This window comes from Suricata suricatta, chromosome 5 (genome assembly GCF_006229205.1).
Source record: "Suricata suricatta isolate VVHF042 chromosome 5, meerkat_22Aug2017_6uvM2_HiC, whole genome shotgun sequence".
Classification (NCBI taxonomy): domain Eukaryota; kingdom Metazoa; phylum Chordata; class Mammalia; order Carnivora; family Herpestidae; genus Suricata; species Suricata suricatta.
The window spans coordinates 64,359,472-64,381,505 of record NC_043704.1 but is presented as its reverse complement, the minus strand read 5'-3'; positions in this window follow the sequence as shown (position 1 = coordinate 64,381,505).

Here is a 22,034-nt window from a genome sequence, read left to right as displayed (position 1 = left end):
CATCATTTATTCCAAGTGAAATTCAAGTTTATTTTCCTGTTTTTTCAGATGATAGAAGACAAAGAAGAATAAGAGCAAATATAATAGTCTGGAATCAGATGGGAGTTAGAACTTGATTCATGTTAGCAATATGAACTTTAGAGATTTACAAAGGGTCTGAAGATGCGTTTTCATTTCTCTAAATTACATGTCCATATTTTTTCACATTGACATATGTAATAATATGTCTGTGGAGTTTTATGATCAGAAGAAATAGGTAGAAACAGACCTAGTTGAACAAAGACCTTTATTACTCTTCAGAGCTATTTAACTAACATTTTCCTATGTATGCAAGTAAAGATACTGACTATTTAGATAAAACTAAATGAGGAAGCATAAGCCCACTAAAATTATGTCATAACATTTATTAGTGTAACAATACTATTAAATATAATATATAATATAATAAAATATAATATGACAGTAGAATTGCTGTTAATTTCTAGTTTTGTGGCAAAAATTATCTTGCAACCTCAAATGTCAGGTGAACACTGCAGGACTGGGAATTTTCATGATTAATTTTGAGAAGATACAACCACAAAATCAATACTGACTATAACTTTATTTTTATAGATAAGCCAAATTAGACTTTTATGTACAAAAAATTGTGAGACTAACTTTTAACACATGGAAATCTGTACATTGCACAAGTTATTTTGAGGTGATAAAGGGTTTTGCAAATGCTGTCAAATGAAATATGCATTTCCAACTGCTACTAGAATGACCAAATATATTCTCGTATGTACAGTATGTCTTATAGTCACTTAAAATTGTTAATTGTCTCAGGCAGGACCTTAATGATACAGGTGATACTTTTTAATTGAACTTGGCTTTTCAAAAAAATCCAGCTGCTGCTGTTGGTTCAGTAGAAACAGCACCAGCCATCTAGGTCACTCACTCATCATTTTATATAACATCAAGAGGAACCACACAGAGGCATTCTTGATGGTATAAGTCATGCCTAAAATGAATCTGAAGATGATAAAACATTTGATATGTGAATTAGTCAGGACTCAATGTAAGTAGGAGAAAACCCTCAGGAATTTTAAGCATAAAAATTTAATGTAGGGAATTATGTATATATAAGAGTAAGTAAATAGAAGCAAGCTCTAGACTAGACCTACAGAAATGATTTCTAGAATACCATAGAACTTACTTACCATAAGAACTATTCTCTTTGAAACTGAACTGAAGTTTTGCTTTCAACAACACTCCTCTATAGTTATGATCCCAGGATTAGCAAATTACTGCTGCAACTTCCTCTCAATACCAACAAATTAGCTGGACATGGAGATGAGATACAGGAAAATCTCATATCTCTTTAACCTTACTAGCTAAACCCACCCAAACTGTCAAGAAGATAGATTGATTTGGATCTTCCAAAAAAGACAGGTTGAAGTCCTAATTCCTACTACATCAAAATGTGACTTTCTTTGAAAATATGGTCTTTGCAGTCAAATTAAGATAAGGTCGTTAGGGTGGGTCCTAATCCAACACGACTGGTGTTCATTATCAAAAGTGAATATTGAGACATCATGCACAGAAGGAAGACAATGGTAAACACAGAGTGAGAATGTCTTTTGAAGATGGAGACAGAGATAGGAATTATGCTGCCATAAACCAAGGGAATCTAAGAATTGACAGCATCAGAAGCTAGGAAAAGCCAAAGAATCATTCTCCTCTATAGGCTTCTAGAGCATGGTCCTACTGCCACCTGGATTTTTATCTATGGGTCTTCCAGAACTATAAATAAAACATTCGTCTTAAGACACTCAGTTTGGAGTTCTTGGTAATGCAGCTCTAGGAAACTAATACAATGACCTATACCTGTCTTCTGCTTTCACATTTTGAAATTGCTTTTGCTATATGGAACTTTATTTGCACCCAGAATCCTAGCTGCAAGAATGTCTATAAAATGGAATGTTTAGTGTCCCACCTATTGCAATATAGTAAGATATTCCAGAATGAAGCTGAAAAGGAGGCCAAGTGATTTAATTTGCACTGCCCACTTTTTTGCAAAATTACCAACAAATGAAAATGTGGAGCTGAAAAGTTTTAATATTCATAATTCTTTCATGCTTTTTTCCATTAGATAGTTTTTTGTTCATTTTTTTTGTTTTGTTTTGTAATAGAGTCAGAATATTGTAGTAGAATTGGTACAGGAAGGAATCAGGGACAGAAGTATAGGGAAAATAATATATTAATAGCACCTTCTTATTTTGTAGAGAGAAGCATTGAGTGTACAATAGTAATTCAGATATGTTTTCAGCCAGAATAAAGCTCATAGATGACTCATCAGTGCATTTGATTTAGGAAACGTCTTTCAGTTGGATTTGTGGCAAGGAGAAATCACTTAATTAAAAAAAAAACAGAGAGAGAGAAAGAAATATAGGTTATTCTAATTTCAGACATATGAAATTTATAAAAGACATGTTATTTATTTGCCACTTATGGAAATAGGTGTTTAGGAAGAAAGCCTGGCCAGATCTGTAAAAGCAAATTGAGAACAGCAGGCTCAAGAGGGCACTTACTGAACAATGGTTCTAATGAGCAGCACCATGCAGTTTTGGAAAGGCCTATGTAGTAAGAGGTGATAAACAAATGGTAATATCCACAGATTTATTAAGAATTGAGTGAAGAATAACTTGAAAAAAGAAATACTCACATTCAATGGGAAATATAGGAACCTGAGATGATAGGGATTGATTTGAATTGATGTGTGTATAAGGGGTGAGTAGGTGGAGGCTTTAGCCTAGGAAATGAGGCAACCAGAAATTTCAGTAGACGAGTATAGTGAGAAGGTAAATCTTAGAGTTCTCTTATTTATTCTCCCCTTCCATACCTTGAGATGAATAATGCCTATCTCTCACACCTATGATGACCTAAGGTTCTGGTCTAGACTTTCTCAGAAGTAAAATCAGTAGTAACAGAACTCCTGACCTAATGAAGTACTGGAAAAGGACTGATGCAGAGCAGCCATGTTTCCATCCCCCTTGCTCCAGCATCCAAGGATTGGTACATTGCAATCTAGGATGTATATCCTCTAATATTACTTCTCCACAGGTGAAAAAGGTGAAGTCATTATTTGTGAAGTTGTTTTGTAGGTGAGAGCTAGCTGCGATTTTCTGGTGACTTGGCTCTCTATCATAGGGTTCATCCATTTTCCACCCCATACTCGCTGGGGTTTTAGGGATAATCAACATATATTGTCAGAATTGGTATTTTTGAGGATAGGGAGCTGATAGGAGAAAATAACAAGACATTTGAAACTTAAAAAATAAAAAAATACAATACATTGGGATATGCAGAACAGATGCATGAAAAGTTTAAAACTGCACTATTAGAATTCACAGTGAGAAAGGGAGGATGTTAGCTGTGTATAACATGAAAAAGAAAGAAAAAGGCAGAAATATTAATTGTGAAAAATAATGTTTAAATTAAGAAATATTCTAATTATTAGTCCATTCACCTTTCTTTTTACTTGCATTTCTATATTTTTATTTCCGTGCTGCTTTTTTAAATAGTTTATTGTCAAATTGGTTTCCATACAACACCCAGTGCTCTTCCCCACAAGTTCCCTCCTCCATCACCACCACCTCTTTCTCCCCCCACCCCCTTCCCCTTCAACCCTGAGTTCGTTTTCAGTAATCAATAGTCTCTCATGTTTTGCGTCCTTCTCTCTCCCCAACTCTTTTTCTTTCTTCCCTCCCCCTGCTCCTCCATTAAGTTTCTCCTGTTCTCCTGTTAGACCTATGAGTGCAAACATGATATCTGTCCTTCTCTGCCTGACTTATTTCGCTTAGCATGACACTCTCGAGGTCCATCCACTTTCCTACAAATGGCCATATTTCATTCTTTCTCATTGCCATGTAATACTCCAAGTGGATCTTCTTGATCCACTCATCAGGTGATGGACATTTAGGCTCTTTCTATGTTTTGGCTATTGTTGACAGTGCTGCTATGAACATTGGGGTACATGTGCTCCTATGCATCAGCATTTCTGTATCCCTTGGGTAAATCCTTAGCAGTGTTATTGCTGTGTCATAGGGGAGTTCTATGGATAGTTTTCTGAGGAACCTCCACACTGTGTTTCAGAGTGGCTGCACCACTTTATATTCCCACCAACAGTGTAGGAGGGTGCCCGTCTCCCCACATCCTCACCAGCATCTATAGTCTCTTGATTTGTTCATTTTAGCCACTCTGACTGGCATGAGGTGGTATCTCAGTGTGGTTTTGATTTGTGTTTCCCTGATGATGAGTGATGTTGAGCATCGTTTCATGTGCCTGTAGGCCATCTGGATGTCCTCTTTGGAGACGTGTGCAAATGACATATCAGATAAAGGGCTAGTCTCCAAAATCTACAAGGAAGTCACCAAACTCCACACCCAAAAAACAAATAACCCAGTGAAGAAATGGGCATGAAACATTCACCCTTTTAATGCAACTTACAAAGATTGATCTAAAACTTATATGGAAGAGAATTGCCTGGCACTTCTGTGATGTGTGCTCAAGGGGAATTAGCCATATCTAATGCCATCATTTTTTATAAAGATTTGTTATAATTACCATGGTGTGGTATTAGTGTAAAGACATATAAATTGACCAAAGAAATACAATGCAGAGCTAGAAACAGAATCACAGATAAATAGAGTTTGACATATAACAGAAGTGGCATGAAAGAAGGGTAAGAGGGAGTGTTCTTTAACTCAAGGGTTAAAGGGTTATTCATGAAAAGAGTAAGAGTGAATTGTATACTCATCTCAATAATCAGTTGGATTAGAGACCTAAAAATAACAAAAAAATAATTTTTAGAAATGGGAAAGCTTTCATTAGAAAGAAACCAAAGCATTGGCTATAAAATAAAAGATTAATTAATTTTAATATATAAAATTAAAGTCAAGTTCCTTCACTGATCTGCTTCTGCCCTACTTCTCTGGCCTCATTTTCTTCTCATATTTTTCACCTTGCAACATTCCCTCTCTGTCTTTGCATTATTATATTCACTTTTCTCCAGAGACCTTTTTCTTCATTTTCCAACCCAGAAAATTCATGTTGCAAACAGAAAAATAAAGCATGTTTAATCTCATAATCTACATTTGATGTCAGTAATAATTTTTCTACTCTTAAGTATCTCAATATATTTTTTAAATATAGAAAATTAGAGTATGTATAGTATAGAATGCAACTGATATTCCCATTGCAGTCTTTTAATAAGAAAGGAATGTAAGCAATAAAAACCAAAAAACCATTGTAGTTCTATAGTGGAAATTGATGAAGAAGAATCACAGGTCATCTATGATATTACTGAAGTACACAGAATCTCATTAATAAACAGTAATGGTATGGATCTTAAAGGAACCAGAAGTGGGAAGACCATTTAAGAATGCTTTCTGAATTCAAATACAGAACTTCTGCAAGGTTCTAAAACCAGCTTTCTCAGCAGACATCCAATAATACTTGTCAAACATTCTTTACCAAATGGTCTAGGAAAACACACACACACACACACACACACACACACACACACACACACACACACACACACCTGCACAGTTCAAGGAGATGAAGCCTATGTTTTCTCTTAAGGACAAAAGAAGATTTTGTTAATAAATGCAAGAAAATGCTCCAAGCTAACCCATGCTGATAAAATGTCTTGAATCTAAGGTCTAAATGCAGCCCTAAATTTTTAAAATCATTGTGCTTTGACTAGATTTACAAAGCAACAAGCAAGCAAACAAAAATTGGCAAGCAACACAGTAAGGACATGAAACTGAAAACATATTTTCAAATATTGAAGATTTAGAATATAATTGGGTGTTTGGACCAGAAAATAAGTTCAGGAAAAATCATCCCTGAGGATACTGAAGTGTGGCATATGCAGTATGCAGTAAGCCCTTTCCCCAACAAAATAACTATTTAACTGGAGAAAATTATTTAAAGAAATTAAAATCTCTTGAAATGTTCCTAAGGGCACACTGGCAAATGAAGAAATACTCATTAAAGGAAATCTGCTACATCTCAGTGACAAGAATGAGAAACCAGTATTTGAGCCATGACCTTCTTCCGTACCCTTCTCCAAGCTCTGTTTTATGGGAGCTTTACTTGGGGTGCTTTACTGTGGGTTGGCGCATCCAATAATACAAGGCTGTTTTCCCCTTCCTATCAGAACCCATTCTAGGGCTATGGTTTTAACTTAGGTGTGCAAGCCAGTAGGGTTTTTCATCTCCAGTTCTATTGCAAAACCTCCATTCCTACTGAGTGTTGTAAGAGGACTGAGGCTGCCTAAAACTCACTCAGTTCCTTTGTGTAGTTAGGGAAACTTTACCCCCAGTAGAGCAGGCTGAGAATACTGGGAATTGATTGCCCCAGCTTTTCTATAGGGCAGAGTTTCCTTACCAGGAAGGACAATCTGAGAAGACCAGGGGCTACACCTTACCCCAGTTTCCACTTGTACAGCAGAGATGTCATTCTAGGATAAGGGAACCATTGGTTCTTGTCCCTACTTCCTGTGTAGTTCTGCCAGGGAGAGAAGCATCATATTAGGATGAAAAACTCCACAGCTCTGTCTGAGGAGAGTGACTTATGTGGATCAGAGTGGAGAGAATGCCATGACTGAGTATTGTTTCAAACAATGGAAATCTTAGAGGAGATCAATTAAGAAAATGTTTGTAGCTCCATGCTACTAGTAGAAACAAGCATAATGGCAGAGTAGCTAAGATGTTACCAAAGAGAACCAGGGAAGGAGACAGCCAAGAAGAGCCTCCTAGGATTAGTCAGCCCTGAGGATTGGATGTCTGAGTGTATTCACTAGTCTGTAAGCACTCTGTAACAATCAGAACCAACTATGGGGCAGACTTGAAAACATTCTGAAGCTGCACACAGATTCATCAACAAAGGGTGGAAGCTTCACTGACACAAGAGACTTCAGGAAACATATTTTTACCCAAATACATCATAATCAAATTTTTGAAGTGAAAGATAAAGAGAATATCTTGAAAGCACCAAAAGAAAAATGACTCCTTGGGTATTAGGGAACCATAGTAAATGAACAACAGACTTTTTACCAGAAGTATTGAGGCCAGACTGCAGTGGAATGACGTATTCAAAATGCTGAAAGTAAGAACTATTTACTGATTATCTTATATCCAGCAAAACTATCTTTTAAAATATGAATATGAAATAAAGGCATTCCCAGATAAAGCATGAAATAATTTCTTTTTGTATCTGTCTTATCATGCTTAACAACATTCAAATTGAAAGCAAGCAATACCAAATAGTAGTTTGCATTTACAAATAATAAAAGGATTAATCCATTAGGAAGATATAGCAATTATAAACATAAATACATCCTAACAGTCCCAAAATAATGAAGCATAAACTGAAACTGAAGGGAGAAATAGGCAATTCAACATTAAAATTAAAACATTCAGTAATCGTTAGGCAGAAGTTAAGAAGAAAATAAAAGACTTGAACAAAAATATAAACCAACTAGTGCTAACATATACTTCATGCAAAATAAACACTCTTTTCAAGTACACATGAACCACTTATATGGTAAACCATATGCTAGGCCATTAAAAAAGGGACAATAAATGTAAACGAATCAAAATTATTCAGAGTATATTCTCTAATTAATGTAGAAATAAATGAGAAATGACGAATAAAGTTTGTAAATTCATAAATGTGTAGAAATTAAGCAGCACAGTCCCAAATAACTGATGGCTCAAAGAAAGATATGACATATCAGAACTTAGAGAATGCAACTAACCTAGCACTCAGAGGAAAACTCATAGTTAAAAACTTTATATGATAAAAGGAAGAATGATGTCACATCCATCAGCTAACCTCTACCCTAAGAAACTGAAAGAAGAAAAGCAAATTAAACCTAAAGCAAACAGATAAAAGGAAATTAAAGATGATAACAGAAATGTGGAAGAGAGATAAAAAAAGAGAAAACCAACAGAACCATAAGTCAATCAGGTGAAAAGATCAAGAAAAGTGACAAACCTTTAGCCAGACTGACCAAGTTAAAAAAAATGAATAATTAAATTCAGGAATTAAGCAGGAATATCACAACCAACCTTAAAGGAGTCTACTGAAAGCATTATAAGGGAATACTGTGATGAACTCTATGCCTACAATTTATATAGGTGAAATGGACAATTACCTATAAAGACACAAAGCAATGAAATTGATTAAAAAAGAAGTAGAAAACCTGAAAGACTTCTAACAAGTAAAGAGAATGAATTACTATTTAGATAAATTCCCACCAAGAAAAGTCCAGACCCAGATAGCTTCATTAGTGAAGCAAACATTTAAAGAAGAATATCAATTTTTCACGAGCTCTTTATTAACAAAAAGGAAATGATATTTCACAATTTATTCTTTGTGGCCACTAAAATACAAATAGCAGAATCAGACAAAAACATTACAAGAAAATTATAATAAAATACCTTCATGAATACTGACATTAAAATCCTCCAAAAAAGGTAAACCAAATCCAGATAGATATGAAAAGGATTATGCAACATGACCAAGTGGGATTAATCTCCAGAATACAAAGCTTGTTTAACATCTAAAAATAACCAACTAGAATACCATATTAATAGAATAAAGGAGAAAAAGTACATGATTGTATCAATAGATACAGAAAAACATTTGACAAAATCCAACAGCTTTTCATGATTAAACACAAATAGGAATAAAAGGAAGGAAGCTTCCTAAACTTGATATAGGACATCTACAAAAAGCACACACAGCTAAGTTCATACCTAATGCTAAATACTGAATGTCTCTTCACTATGGTTAAGAACAAAACAAGGATATCCACTCTTGTTGTTTCTATTGAATATTTCACTTATTTCTAACCAGAGAAATTAGGCAAGAGAAAGAAAGAAAAAGCATCAAGAGTGAAAAGGAAGAAGTAAACTATCTCCACTTGCTGGTAACATCATGTATAGAGAAAATCCCAAGAAATAGATTTAAAAATATCAAAACTAATAAATTCAGCAGGAGAGAAGATTCAAATATTGATTGTGTTCTTGTACACTAGTAATGAAAAACCTGAAAATGAAATTCAGAAAACAATTTCATTTACAATGGCACCAAAAAGAATGTAATACTTAGGAGTAACCTAAACTAGTGCACAATATGTACACTGAAAACTATAAAGCATTGTTGAATAAAATTAGGGAAGAAATTCATCATTTGTTGATGGATCTGAGGATTTAACATCAAGATGCCAGTACTACCCAAATTGTTCTATAGGTTTATGTGCTCCTTATCAAAATTCTTGCTGAAAAATTATCTGCAAAATTTTTACAGAAATTGACAAGCTGTTCCTAAGATTTGTATGGAAACATAAGGGAAACAAAATAGCCAAGATGATTTTGAAATGGAAGGACAAATTTGGATAACTTCCCTAAATAAAAACTCAACACAGAGCCACAGTATTAAAGACAGTGTGAGATTAACTACTAACATAGAAATACATATAAATGGAATCAAATATAGAGTTTAGAAATAAACCCATATTTTATTTTATTTTTATTTATTTTTATTTATATAATTTATTACCAAGTTGGTTTCCATATAACACCCAGTGCTCTTCCCCACAATTGCCCCTCTCCATGACCATCACCCCCACTTCCCTTTCCCCCTTTCTCTTCAGCCCTCAGTTTGTTCTTAGCATTCAAAAGTCTCTCATGATTTGCCTCACGCCCGCTCCCCAACTTTTCCTTCCTTTTCCCATTCCCATGGTCTCCCATTTTTCTCCTGTTAGACCCATTCCCACCACCAGCAGTGTAGGAGGGTGCCCATTTCTCCACATCCTCGCCAGCATCTATAGTCTCTTGATTTGTTCATTTTAGCCACTCTGACCGGCATGAGGTGATATCTCAGTGTGGTTTTGATTTGTATTTCTCTGATGCTAAGTGACATAAACCCATATTTTAAAAGCCATTTAATTTTTGACCAAAGTGAAAGATTACAGTGGGAAACAAATAGTATTTCAGCAAATGGTACTGTGAACAACTGGTTGGCACATACAAAATAATGAATTTAGACCCCTGTCCTGCACAAAAATTAACTCAAAATGAACCATAAACCTGCATATAACTAAAACTATAAAACACTTAGAAGAAAACATAGGAGAAAACTATCCTGACATGGTTAAGCAATATAACATCAAATGGCATAAACAGTAACAACAAAAAAGCTAAATTGAAGTACATCAGAAACAAAAACTTTTGTGATGCAAATAATACCATCAAGGAAATGAAAAGACATCTTACAGAATGAGAGGAAGCATTTACAAATCATATATCTGATAAAGAACTTATATGTAGAATATATAAACAACTATTTGAGTTAAATAATTAAAAGAAAAAACTCAATTTAAAAATGAACAGAATATTTGAAAAGATATTTTTCAAAAAAATAGACAATTGGCAAATAAATACATGAAACATATGTATCTTTAGTTTTAGGGCAATGCCTATCTTAGCAATAATGAGATACCACTTCACACCTGCTAGGCTGGCTATTTCCAAAAAATCAAACAGTAACAAGCATTGGTGAGGATATAGAAAAATTGGATCCTCATGTATTTCCACTAGGAATGTAAAATTGAGCAGACACTGGGAAATACTCAAAATATTACATAGAGTTACTTTATGTCCCAGCAGTTCCACTCCTAGGTATATAACCAAGAGAATGAAAATATATGTCCACACAGAAACATGTTACACACATGTTCTTAACAGCATTATTTGCAACATCTGTGAATTGGAAACAACCCAAATTCCAACTGAAGAACGGATCAGTGATGTAGTATAATTGTGTTATGGAATATTTAGCAATGAAAAGTAATGAAGTACTGATACATGGTATAACATAGATGAACCTTGAAAGGATTATGCTAAGTTAAAGAAAGTTCCAAAACTAAAAGGAATTTTGGAATTCACAGAAACCTGTGACACCTATAGTTGCAGTTTACTACAGGAAAAGGATGCAAGTTAGAATTAGCCAAGGGAAAAAGCCCATTGAGTGGTTTGGGAGAAGTACTCCTAATGTTTGTGTACGCACATGAAGTATTGGCAGTTCTGAAAGTTCATCTGAATCTTGGTGTTCAGAGTTTTATAGGTAGGGCTCTATTATGCAGGCATGATTCATTGACTGACCAGTCCTCTGGGTATGACCCAAAAACCTGCACTCTAAATCACATTATTGTACTATCCATCATGGCCCAAGACTTTCAGTCCAACATAGACATTCTTAGCAAGCATAACATTTAGAGATTACCTAGACAAAGGACAAAGACCAGAACTCTTTTTGGGCAAGGTGATATTCTTTACTCCATGCTCTTTTTGCATTTGGAAGACATAACTCCTTTCCAGTCTCTGCTCCACTCTTATCTGTCTCAGATTCCTTCTCTTCTTTACTCAGTGAATGAAACTGTTCCCTTTGTAGAGATCCACTCTTTAAATAAGACTAAAGTGGAGGTTTTAGTCGTGTGTAGTCCTGGTATTGCTCTTAGCTGTTACAGAGAGATCAGATCAGGACTTCTGTGATTGTCTAGGTTTATTTGATTTATGTTATCCTTGGACACTGCTGCCATTGCACCAGTCCGGGTGGTGGCATTTTAAACTATGTATCATTTGAGCACTTTGAGGAGTAATATTAGTAGATTTTTAAAAATACATGAAAATTATATCAACATCGATTTAGAAGTTGATATGTGAGGATGTCAAATTCTACATTTATACCATTGATTTCTTAATTTTTTTTACTTGGGTCTTTTTATCCTCACATCAGACTATTCTAACACTCAAATTCCAACCCCTTGGGCACTCCCCATTGTGTTTAGAGCCCCCCTGACTCTGCAGTGGACAGACAATAAATAACATCTCCAGGGCTCCTCATGTCTCTTGTGATTACCACCGTTCTCTTCCTTCTCCTACTGCTCTAACCTCATTTCTCACAAGTGTAGATTCCAGCTCAATGGAAAGTGTTTCTTTCTGATCCACTGCATTGGGCCCCTTCTGCCTCACACTTCCACCCTTCCCACACGGGCACACATAAGCTTGTTGGGTCAAGTCTCTTTGTGGTCTGATTCCACATTATCTCAAAAGGCTAAAAAGAGCTTCAGAGATCTTGTTGTATCCCAGGGAAATGAAGTGATTTGTTTCAGGGCATGGTGTTCTAGAACTAAGATGTCTGGCCTGAAGACCAGTTGTTTTTCTACGCCAGGAATTTTTTCCATTCTGAAATAAAGCATCCAATGAAGCAAAAACTGCTAAGAGAGATGCTCTAAGATTAATAATAATTAGATAGTCGCACATGACCAAAATACTCAGTGAATATTTTTCTTTCTTTTGTTCTAAAGTTTTTCTGAAAATGAGCACTTTCTGTGTGTGCTTGATATTGTACTGGGAGACACTGATTCAAGAAAATGTAACTTTCTTTGTCATGCTATCAGACTGATGTTTCTTCTGTTCTCAAAATTTTGCCTATTTCTTATAAAGTGGCAGGAATGAGAATATATTTCTTAAAGTTTAGCAGCTTGTAGTTTAATTTACCACATTTTAAGGAATTCTTCTAGTAAATTTGTAATTGTCTGAACAAACTATACTTTAAATTTTAATATAAAAAACATGAACATTTTATGAACAAACCAATTAGCCCTAATACATTTTTATGCTTCTAAATTAACAAAATTGCTTTAGAGATACAAGAGATGCTAAAAGTACACATTGCATATGTTCTATCTTCGTTGAAATATCTTTAACTATAATAAAAACATGGAAAGAGTCTTGGTGGCTGCAAATCTTCATAAATTAAATCTCTACTCCTATGGGGTCCAAGTTCCTATCTCAGACATTCTAAAGCAAGTAAACACATGTTTTTTTGTGTATGCAAAAGAAATGGCATAGATGGTAAAGGAAACAAGTATTTAAACTCTTAAATATTTCCCACCACTTTTAGGATCAAATCCATATTCTATATCATAGTTTACAAAGCCCAACATCATTTGGCCACTGCTTTCTGTTCTGACCACCAACCCTTTGAAGTCCTTACTCCAATCAAGCTAATAGACTTTTACTTTTCCAAGCATAGTGTGCTTTGTCTCAGGGGAAGCCCATTCATTGTACATGCGGTTTTCTTGATCTGGAACACTCCTTTCTCACCCTCACAATTTAGACCTGTTTCTTTCATCTCAGTGGTCCTATTACATAGTAGAAATATCATCAAATAACTAGTAGAATGATGAATGAGTAAAATAATGAAGGGGCAGATGAACGCATGAGTGATTAGAGAGCATTTAGTGATGAGAGCAGCCCACACTGCCCCACCCTTCTGGCGTTCTTGAGTCAGCAGAGCCCAGAACACAAAAGACGATGAAGGGAGGGATGCAGGGAGACAGACTGAAGAACTGGAAGGTTTGTAGTGATGGATAAAAGATGAGAGGAACACACCAAAACACCTGGAAGATGTCGTGCATACGGAGACCTTGCAGAACCCTTTGCAATTATCCGTAATATTTCAGTTTTCATTATCTTGCCATATATCAGCATATCTGGTATTTTTCTTGGCAGATTTTTCTTTCTCCCTCTGTTTATGTCCTGGAAGAACATAAATCCTTTGGGCAACACTACTCTAAACATTAATCTCTCGTGTCCATTTCTAAAGCCTTCTTTCTCCCTCTCCGCCCCCACTTCAGTCCACTGCTGTCTGGATTTGAACGTGGCTAAGCAACCTGTGGAGCATCTGTTTACTATTATAAATAACCGTTGCTTTTATCAAGTCCTCTCCCATCTCATTTTGGGAAGATCAAGGTTTAAGAATGATTTCCTCTTGTTTCTAGGCTTCCTTTGTTTGCCACAATCACCAAAGGATTAGGATGCATTTTATTTGTATCTATCCACAGATGTAATTACTTTCTCCTTACCTAGGTTTTCCATAATCAAGTCAGTTTCTTACATCTACACTTGTTCCCTAGCATGCCTCGCTACCTTGCTAAGTCATATTTCTCATAATTTGATGAAGAGTCAGTGGAGAAGGTGGAACAAAGGGAAAGATGTGACCTGGCTACTGTACCTGGATGAAGCTGGGTGGATGCTAATGAGGACTGAGCGGAATGTGGCCGTTAATGAGGCACAGTGTGTTTGGGTTTCTTTCATCGCTCTGAGACTGTGTTTTCCTTGAGTCCATGCCCTGCGGTCAGGGCCCTCTCGAATCCCACATTCTCATGCAGCCTGTTCTGCTTATTCTAGTTTGGAGCCTCTCTTCCCTGATCTCCTAAAGAACAAAAGCCTGTGCCACTTAAGTTACAGCTCATAGTTTTGAAATTTTATTAATGTATATGTAACTAGTCTCTTCAGCTAGACTGTATATTCTTCAAAATAACATAACCTACATGGTTAGGGCGATGTCTTAAATATAATTTGTATTTCTAACAGCATCTATTATTATTTTAGTTACAAATCTAAAATGTCCAACTCTGTAAAATGGAACAGGACTTAAATAGGTTAAAAATACATGTTTATGAAATACCTATTATATGCTAAGTATTTTTCTGGAATGAAGTGAAAAACCTGCCCTTAAGGAACTGAAACTTATTTGGTGGAAAGATATAGTACACAGTTTAAAAGTACAAAAACGTGCTATGGGGATTCAGAGAATGAGTTCCAGAGAGATGGGTGTTATCCAGAGACTCATAAAGGACACCTTGAAACAATGAGTAGGATTTCATGTGTGGGAAAGAAAGCAGGCATATTCTATGCTGAGAAAATACTTAAAGATTTTTTTCTACAAAGTGTTTTCAATAGAAACTTAGTTATAATGAATATTACTAGTTACTTAAATGAAAAGATATTATATATAAATATGCCTAGAAAGGACTGAGCTAAAAGAGTTCTTATTGTTTTTATCCTATGATTTCACACAGTATTTCTTATTGTGATAAGTAGTATGAATCTTTAAGACAGGTCTAGAGAAAGCATTTTCATAATTTAATTGGTTTTGAAACTATTATTTCCAAAAGTTTCTCTTGGGACTACTGTTCCCTAGAGCACACTTTAGGAAATGATGAGCTGCACGAAAGACTCCAACACATGAACATTCGTGGGATAATTTTGTAGACTCTCCAAAAGTTTGTGATGACCAGTTCATAGTAAATTTCTGTGGTAATGTAATTAAATAATTACTGATGTTGTTATAGGTTAGAACATAGTAAAAGGCCTAATTTTAATCTTCTTTCCTGGGTTGCAGAGACGCACTGAAAAATATTGAGGATCAGAGTGAGATTATCCAATGAGGAATATAATTCTGGCTTACATATGAAGAATGCATTGGAGAATCCAAACATTTATAACAGAAAACCCAATTAGGGGGCTAGTACAGTAATACAGGTAAAAGATAATGAGGATATGAACTAACACAGGGGCAGCGAGTATAACGTGGAAAGGACAGGAGGCATCATAAAATTAGAATAGAAAAAAAAAAGAATAGGCCTAAGTGTAAAAGATTGTTCACTTAAAAAAAAAACTGTATTAGTAAGTTAAGAAGAAAAATCTGCAATCATCTAGACAATATCAGCAGTTATTATGTAAAATTTAATACTTATTCCTGCTTCTAAAACAAACAAACTAAACACTCTCAGAGTAAATGTAATAGATGTAAACATTCTTAACTCAATAAAGAGAATTTACCAGAAGCCTATAGCAAATAGGCTATTTTATGGTTTTACATTAGAGTCATTTTTATTATAGTTGGGATTTATTGGTGGTTTTAACCTGTGAATAAGATAAGAAAAGGATAAAAAGAAATGAGGATTGTGAAACAAAGGTATATATTTGTGGGTAGTAAGATCTTCTATATATAAAATCTCCCAAATATTCAGACATATTATGGAAATTAAACATAATTTATATGGGATGGTAAATTGCAGCCTTCTCAATCCTATTCTAAAGTTCATAGCATGACTTTACTAGATAATAGAAGTTAGAAATCCTAAAATTACATTTATCAAACTCTCTTTCACCTCATGTTCCATATGTGATCTGGTTTCCACAGCAGATACAAGAGGTATTTAAAACTGAAAATGAGGCTGAGAACATGCATCTGTTGTTCTTTCTGGTAGTGAGAGTTGGAAAAGCATTTGGTTTTCTGGAGGGTGGCATTGTTTGGACCCTTCCCAGTTTATAACTGCTGAGAGATTTGCATCTTGGAGGCTAAGGAAGTATGACCTCAGGGTCAACTGCTGTGAGCAAGCTTCTTGATGTCAGGGTTGTGGCTGAGCTATGGTCTTGAAGTCAGAACGTGGACAGAGATTTTTTTTATTCTCCAGTATTCAGTTTCTGGCAGATTTTTGTTGCCTTGGCAGGTCAGTCGTAAGAATCTATGCCTTAGGGCTTGCTCATTGGGCCCTTTCCTCAATTTTATAAACACTTAATTCTCTGTATTACTTTTCTTTGTTTAAGGGGACTAGAGTGGTATCTGTTATCTATAAGACCAGGACTGATATAATTAGGTTGCCTGATATAAGATTGATATAATCCAGTATTCATTTCTATAAAAGAACAAATAGTTTATAAATAAAATTTAAAGTATCATTTATAATAGCAATAAATGGTACATGATCTTTACAAAGCAAATTTAAAAAGCTTGCTTAAATACATTACAGGAAACATAAAACATGGAAAAGCATATGGTGCTAGTGGGTATGATGATCCAATGTTGTAAAAATGTCAGTTCTCTTCAAATTGATTCAACAAAATTCCTCCCCAAATGACAGCAGGCTGCGTGTGTGTGTGTGTGTGTGTGTGTGTGTGTGTGTGTGTATAATTTGACTGTCTTATTCAAAAATTTGACATTGAAGAGCCAAAATAGTTTGAACCAATTTATATTGACTTAATTACTGAATGAGAGTGACAACCATATTGACTTTATTACTAGATCTTTGGAATAAATCATGATCTCAGTTAAAATAAGTCCCTCCACTTTCCTTTCCTCATTAAGAGAAGCAGCTTATCTGAGTCCACACAGACCCCCTGAAAATTAGTGAAATTTATATCATTACTACTTGAATCTTCCAATTTTTGAACATGATATATTCCTAATACCTCAGTCCCAATTCTCTCATCATATTAGATAGGTTTGTGAGTCATACACATTTTTTATTAGATATATTAATAAATATTTACTGTTTTATGATATTACATGGTATTATGTTTTAGGTTTCACTTTCTAGCTCTTTGTTGATGATGAATAGAAGAAAAGCAATATATTCACCTGGTGTCCAGCCCAGTGATAAACTCACTTATTAATTCCTATAGTTGGTATGTTTACTCTTCTGGATTTTTAATGTGCAGACTCATGTCAGTCATATCATCTAAGAACAATACTTTTAACTTTCATTATAATCCCTGTACCTTTATCTTTTTATTTTGCCTTATTGCACTAATTAAAAGCTCTAGCACAATATTGAGCATAAGAGATGATAGTGGGCATCTTCATTTCAGTTTTAAAGGTACGTTTATAATATCGCCATTGACTTTGAATTTGCTCTAGGAGTTTTGTAGAAAAATTTTCAGATAAGTGAAATGCCATTCTCTTCCTAATTTGCTTACAGTTATACCATGGGTAGGGTCAAATTTTAAATTTTCTTTCAGGATATGCAAATACAGTCATGTTTTTTTCTTCATTATTTGGTTAATATGGTATCTTAGTCTATTTGGGCTAATATAGCAAAAATGTAATAGATTGAGTGGCACAAAAAAACAAACACTCATTCTCATGATTCTGGACGCTGAGAAGTCCCAAGATCAAAGTACCTACAGATTCTGTGTCTTGTGATGTCCCATTTCCTGGTGTAGAGATGAATGTTTTCTTGCTGTGTCTTCACATAACAAAAAGGGCAAAAATGCTCTCTGGTGTTTCTTTCATGAAGACACTAATCCCAGTAATGGGGGCTCAATCTCATGACCTAATCCTTTCCCAAAGTCTAGCTCCTAATACCATCCCTTTGGGCATTAAGATTTCAACATATGAATTTTGGTGGGGACACATACATTCAGTCCATAATATGGACTAAATACATGGATGGGTTTTCAAATATTAAACCAAACTTCTATTATTGGAATAAACACAATTTGATGCTGATATATTATCGTTTAAAATATTTTTCTAGATTTGGGGCACCTGGGTGGTTCAGTTAGTTAAACGTCAGACTTTGGCTCAGGTCCTGGGTTTGAGCCCCGTGTCAGGCTCCCTGCTGACAGCTTGGAGCCTGGAGCCTGCTTCAAATTCTGTGTGTATGTCTCTCTCTGCTTCTCCCCAGCTTGTGCTCTCTCTCTCTCTCTCTCTCTCAATATAAATAAATTAACATGAAGAAAAAATTTTTAATATATTTTTCTAGATTTATTTGGCTAATATGTTAAAATTTGTGCATCCGTGTTTATAATCAAGTTTGGCCTGTAGTTTTCTTTGCTTTTTTAGTTCTATTTTAGGTTTTGGTTCTAAAGGATATTCTGCCCTTTATATTTATATTCTGCCCTCATAAAATGAGTCACTATTTCTCTTTTTCTGTTATCTGGAAGTTTGGTGTCTGGCAATGCTTCTTTGAGTGTTTAGAAAATTTACCAGTGAAGACATGGGCCTAGAATCTTTTGGATATGATTTTACTTACTTTACTTACATCTTCTCTGCTCCAAAAGACACTTACTCCATTTGTGTTAAGTTTTTGAAAATTAAATTTCCTATTACTTCTTGTATCATTTTGGGAAACTATGTTTTTTCCAGGAATTTTTCTTTGAGTTAAAATGTTAATTTCTTACTTATATTTGTTTGTAATATTGTCTTATTATCTTTTTTAAAAAGCTAGTTGACATTTTAGAGAACCTACCTTTCATCTTTAAAAGTTTACTCATGCTCTTTGAAATCCATTCTTGCACATCTTTTCTCTACCCTTATTTTCAGAGATATGCCCGTAACTACTGTTCTTTCTGCTTTCTGTCACTATACATTATTTTACAATTCCTAGAATTTTATATGAATGAAATTAGACAGTATATACTCTATCTTATTTGGCTTCTTTTACTAAGCATAATTACTCAGTAATGCCAACTGTTATAATTAATTATATGAGTAATATAATTATATATGACAGTAGTATCAATTATATCAAGTATTTTCTTTCTTTTTATTGCTCAGTATTATTTCATTGAATGGATATATCACAGTGTTTTTCACATACTTACTGAAGCAACATTGGGTTGCTTCCAGTTTTTGAACCTCACACATAAAACTACTATGAACATTCATGTATAAGTTTCTGTATGAACATGTTTTCATTTCTCCTGGTTAGGTATCTGTAGGTGGAAAGGCTGAATCATACTGTAGCTGTACATTTGATTTTTAAGAAACCACCAAGCTGTTTTCCAAAGCGGTTGTTCCATTTTACTTTCTGTACAGAGTCCATGAAAATTCCATTTCCATCACATTCTTGCCAACACTTGGTATTCTTAGTCCTTTTAGTTTGACTTATCCTAAGAAGTGTAGTTGTAGTATTATGGTTTTAACTTGATCCACTCATTGTTAAAGATGTTTAGCATCCTTTCATGTGCTAGGTTTTGGCGGGGTTTTTTTTTTTGCCATATTTTGTTAGATGAAATATTGTTTTAAGTATATGACTGTTTTTTTAATGTTTATTTATTTTTAAGAGAGAGAGACAGACAGACAGAGCGTGAGTGGGGGGAGAGGGAGACAGAATCCAAAACAGGCTCCGGGTTCTGAGGTGTCAGGACAGAGCCTGACACGGGACTTGTACTCATGAGCCATGAGATCATGACCTGAGCCAAAGGTAGATGCTTAACCAACTGAGCCACCCAGGCACCCCAGTATTTTGGCTGTTTTAAAGTATGTGCTCCTCATTTGCTTATTGTTGAGTTTTGAGAGTTCTTTATATTCTGGATATAAGGCCTTTATCAGGTATATGATTTGCAAATGTTTTATCTTACTTAGTGGTTTGTATTTTACTTCTTTTAACAGTGTCTTTTGGAGAGGAGAAGATGTAATATGGATAGTGTCCAGTTTATTTGTTTTTTCATAGATTGAGCTTTTGGTGTTCTAAGAAATCTTGCCTAATCTCAAACCACAGTTTTTCTTCTCCTTTCTTCTAGAAATTTTATACTTTTACATCTTACATGTAGGTCTGTGATCCACTTTGGCTTGAATTTTATGTATGAATTGAGGTATGAATCGAAGTACACTTAAAAATATGATTCAATTTTTATAGCACTACTTGTCAAAAAATTATCTTTCTCACCAAATTGCCTTGTGCCTTTGTTGAAAATTTATTGTTCATATATATGTATTTCTATATATACTTTTAAGTTATATTGAGTTATTTGTCTATTTTTACACCTATAATAAGTTGTCTTGATTACTGTAGTTTTAGAAGACATCTTGAACTTAGGTACTTTCATTGTGCCAATTTTGTTTTCCTTTTTCAAAATTGTTATAGATAGCCTAGGCCCTTTGTATTTCCATATCAATTTTAGAATCAATTGTCCATTCCTACAAAACAAGAAAAAGACTGTTAGGATTTTCATTGAGATTGTGTGAAATCTATAGATAAATTTAGAAAGAATTGACATCTTAACAGTATTAATCTTCTGACTTATCAACCCTGTATCTATCTCCATTTATTTAGGTCTCCTTTAATTTATATTTTTTGGATACTTGCAGTGTCTTCTCTGCAATCTCTAAAGTTCTTCTTTTGTGGTGTTCTTTCCTCTCTGGTATTCTGCTCTCAGACTTCCATTCATGGATCTCTTTGGAAAATTAACTCTGTCCTCCCCACTCGTGGAGTTCACCAGCCTCCAGGAGGGTTTTCCTTCTTCTACTGTGACCTAAAGACTTACTTGCTCAGAGCAGTGAGCTTCAACAATTGCAGGTCTCACATCTTTTGTTTTCTTACTATTAGCTCTCATACATAAAACCACTATAAATATTTGTGTACAGGTCTTTGAAAGAACAGGGTTTTCTTTATTCCTTTTGTTTGAATAACTATGAATAGAAGGTTAAGTCATATGGTAGCTGAGTTTGTAGATGTAAAGTGTCTTGCAAAATATTTTTTCATTTATTTCTTGGCTGTTTCATGTAGGAGGATAAATACAGTTCATTTTATTTCACCCTGGCCTACTGTAGGGTCTGTAATAATTTGCTTACCTTCTTAACTTGATATTGGTTTTTTCTTCTTCTTTTTTAAATTTTTTTTTAAGAGAAAGAGAGAGAGTGCATGTTCACGTGCAAGCACTAATGGGTGAGGGGCAGAGAGAGGGAGAGAGAGAATTGCAAGCAGGTTATGATCTCACAGGTCATGTGATCTCTAATGACCTGTGAGATCATAACCTGAGTGGAAATTGAGTCAGATGCTTAACTGGCTGAGACACCCAGCCACCTCAATATTGGTCTTTCCTGTCTTCTTTTTTATGGGATCAGTTTCTTTAAAGTTTTATAAATTTATTGATATTTTCAATTAATCTTTTGGCAACTTAATCTGTATGATACGTTTTTTTTTCTATTTTAATCACCTAATCTTATTATCTACTCCTTCCCACCTTCTTTCAGTTTAAATTAGTGCTCTGCTGTGAACTTTTTAAGATGGATGATCTTAAAAATTAAATTAAATCTTAAAAAATCTATTAGAACATAAAATTTTTTAGACTTTTAGTATATTTTAATGCTATAAATTTTCTTCTAAGCCTAACAGCTAGTCCCCACAAGTTTTGAGACACCATATCTTAGTTAGTATTGCATTTAAAATACCTTATATTTTAATTATGATGTTCACTTTAACCTGTGTTTAAATTTTATGTATTAATTTTCCAAAGAGCAGGTAACTTATTATGTTTTGTTATAGATTTTCTCTATGAAAAAAGCACTCGTAATTTGAAATCTTTCCAAATCATTAATACTTGAAATACTTAACT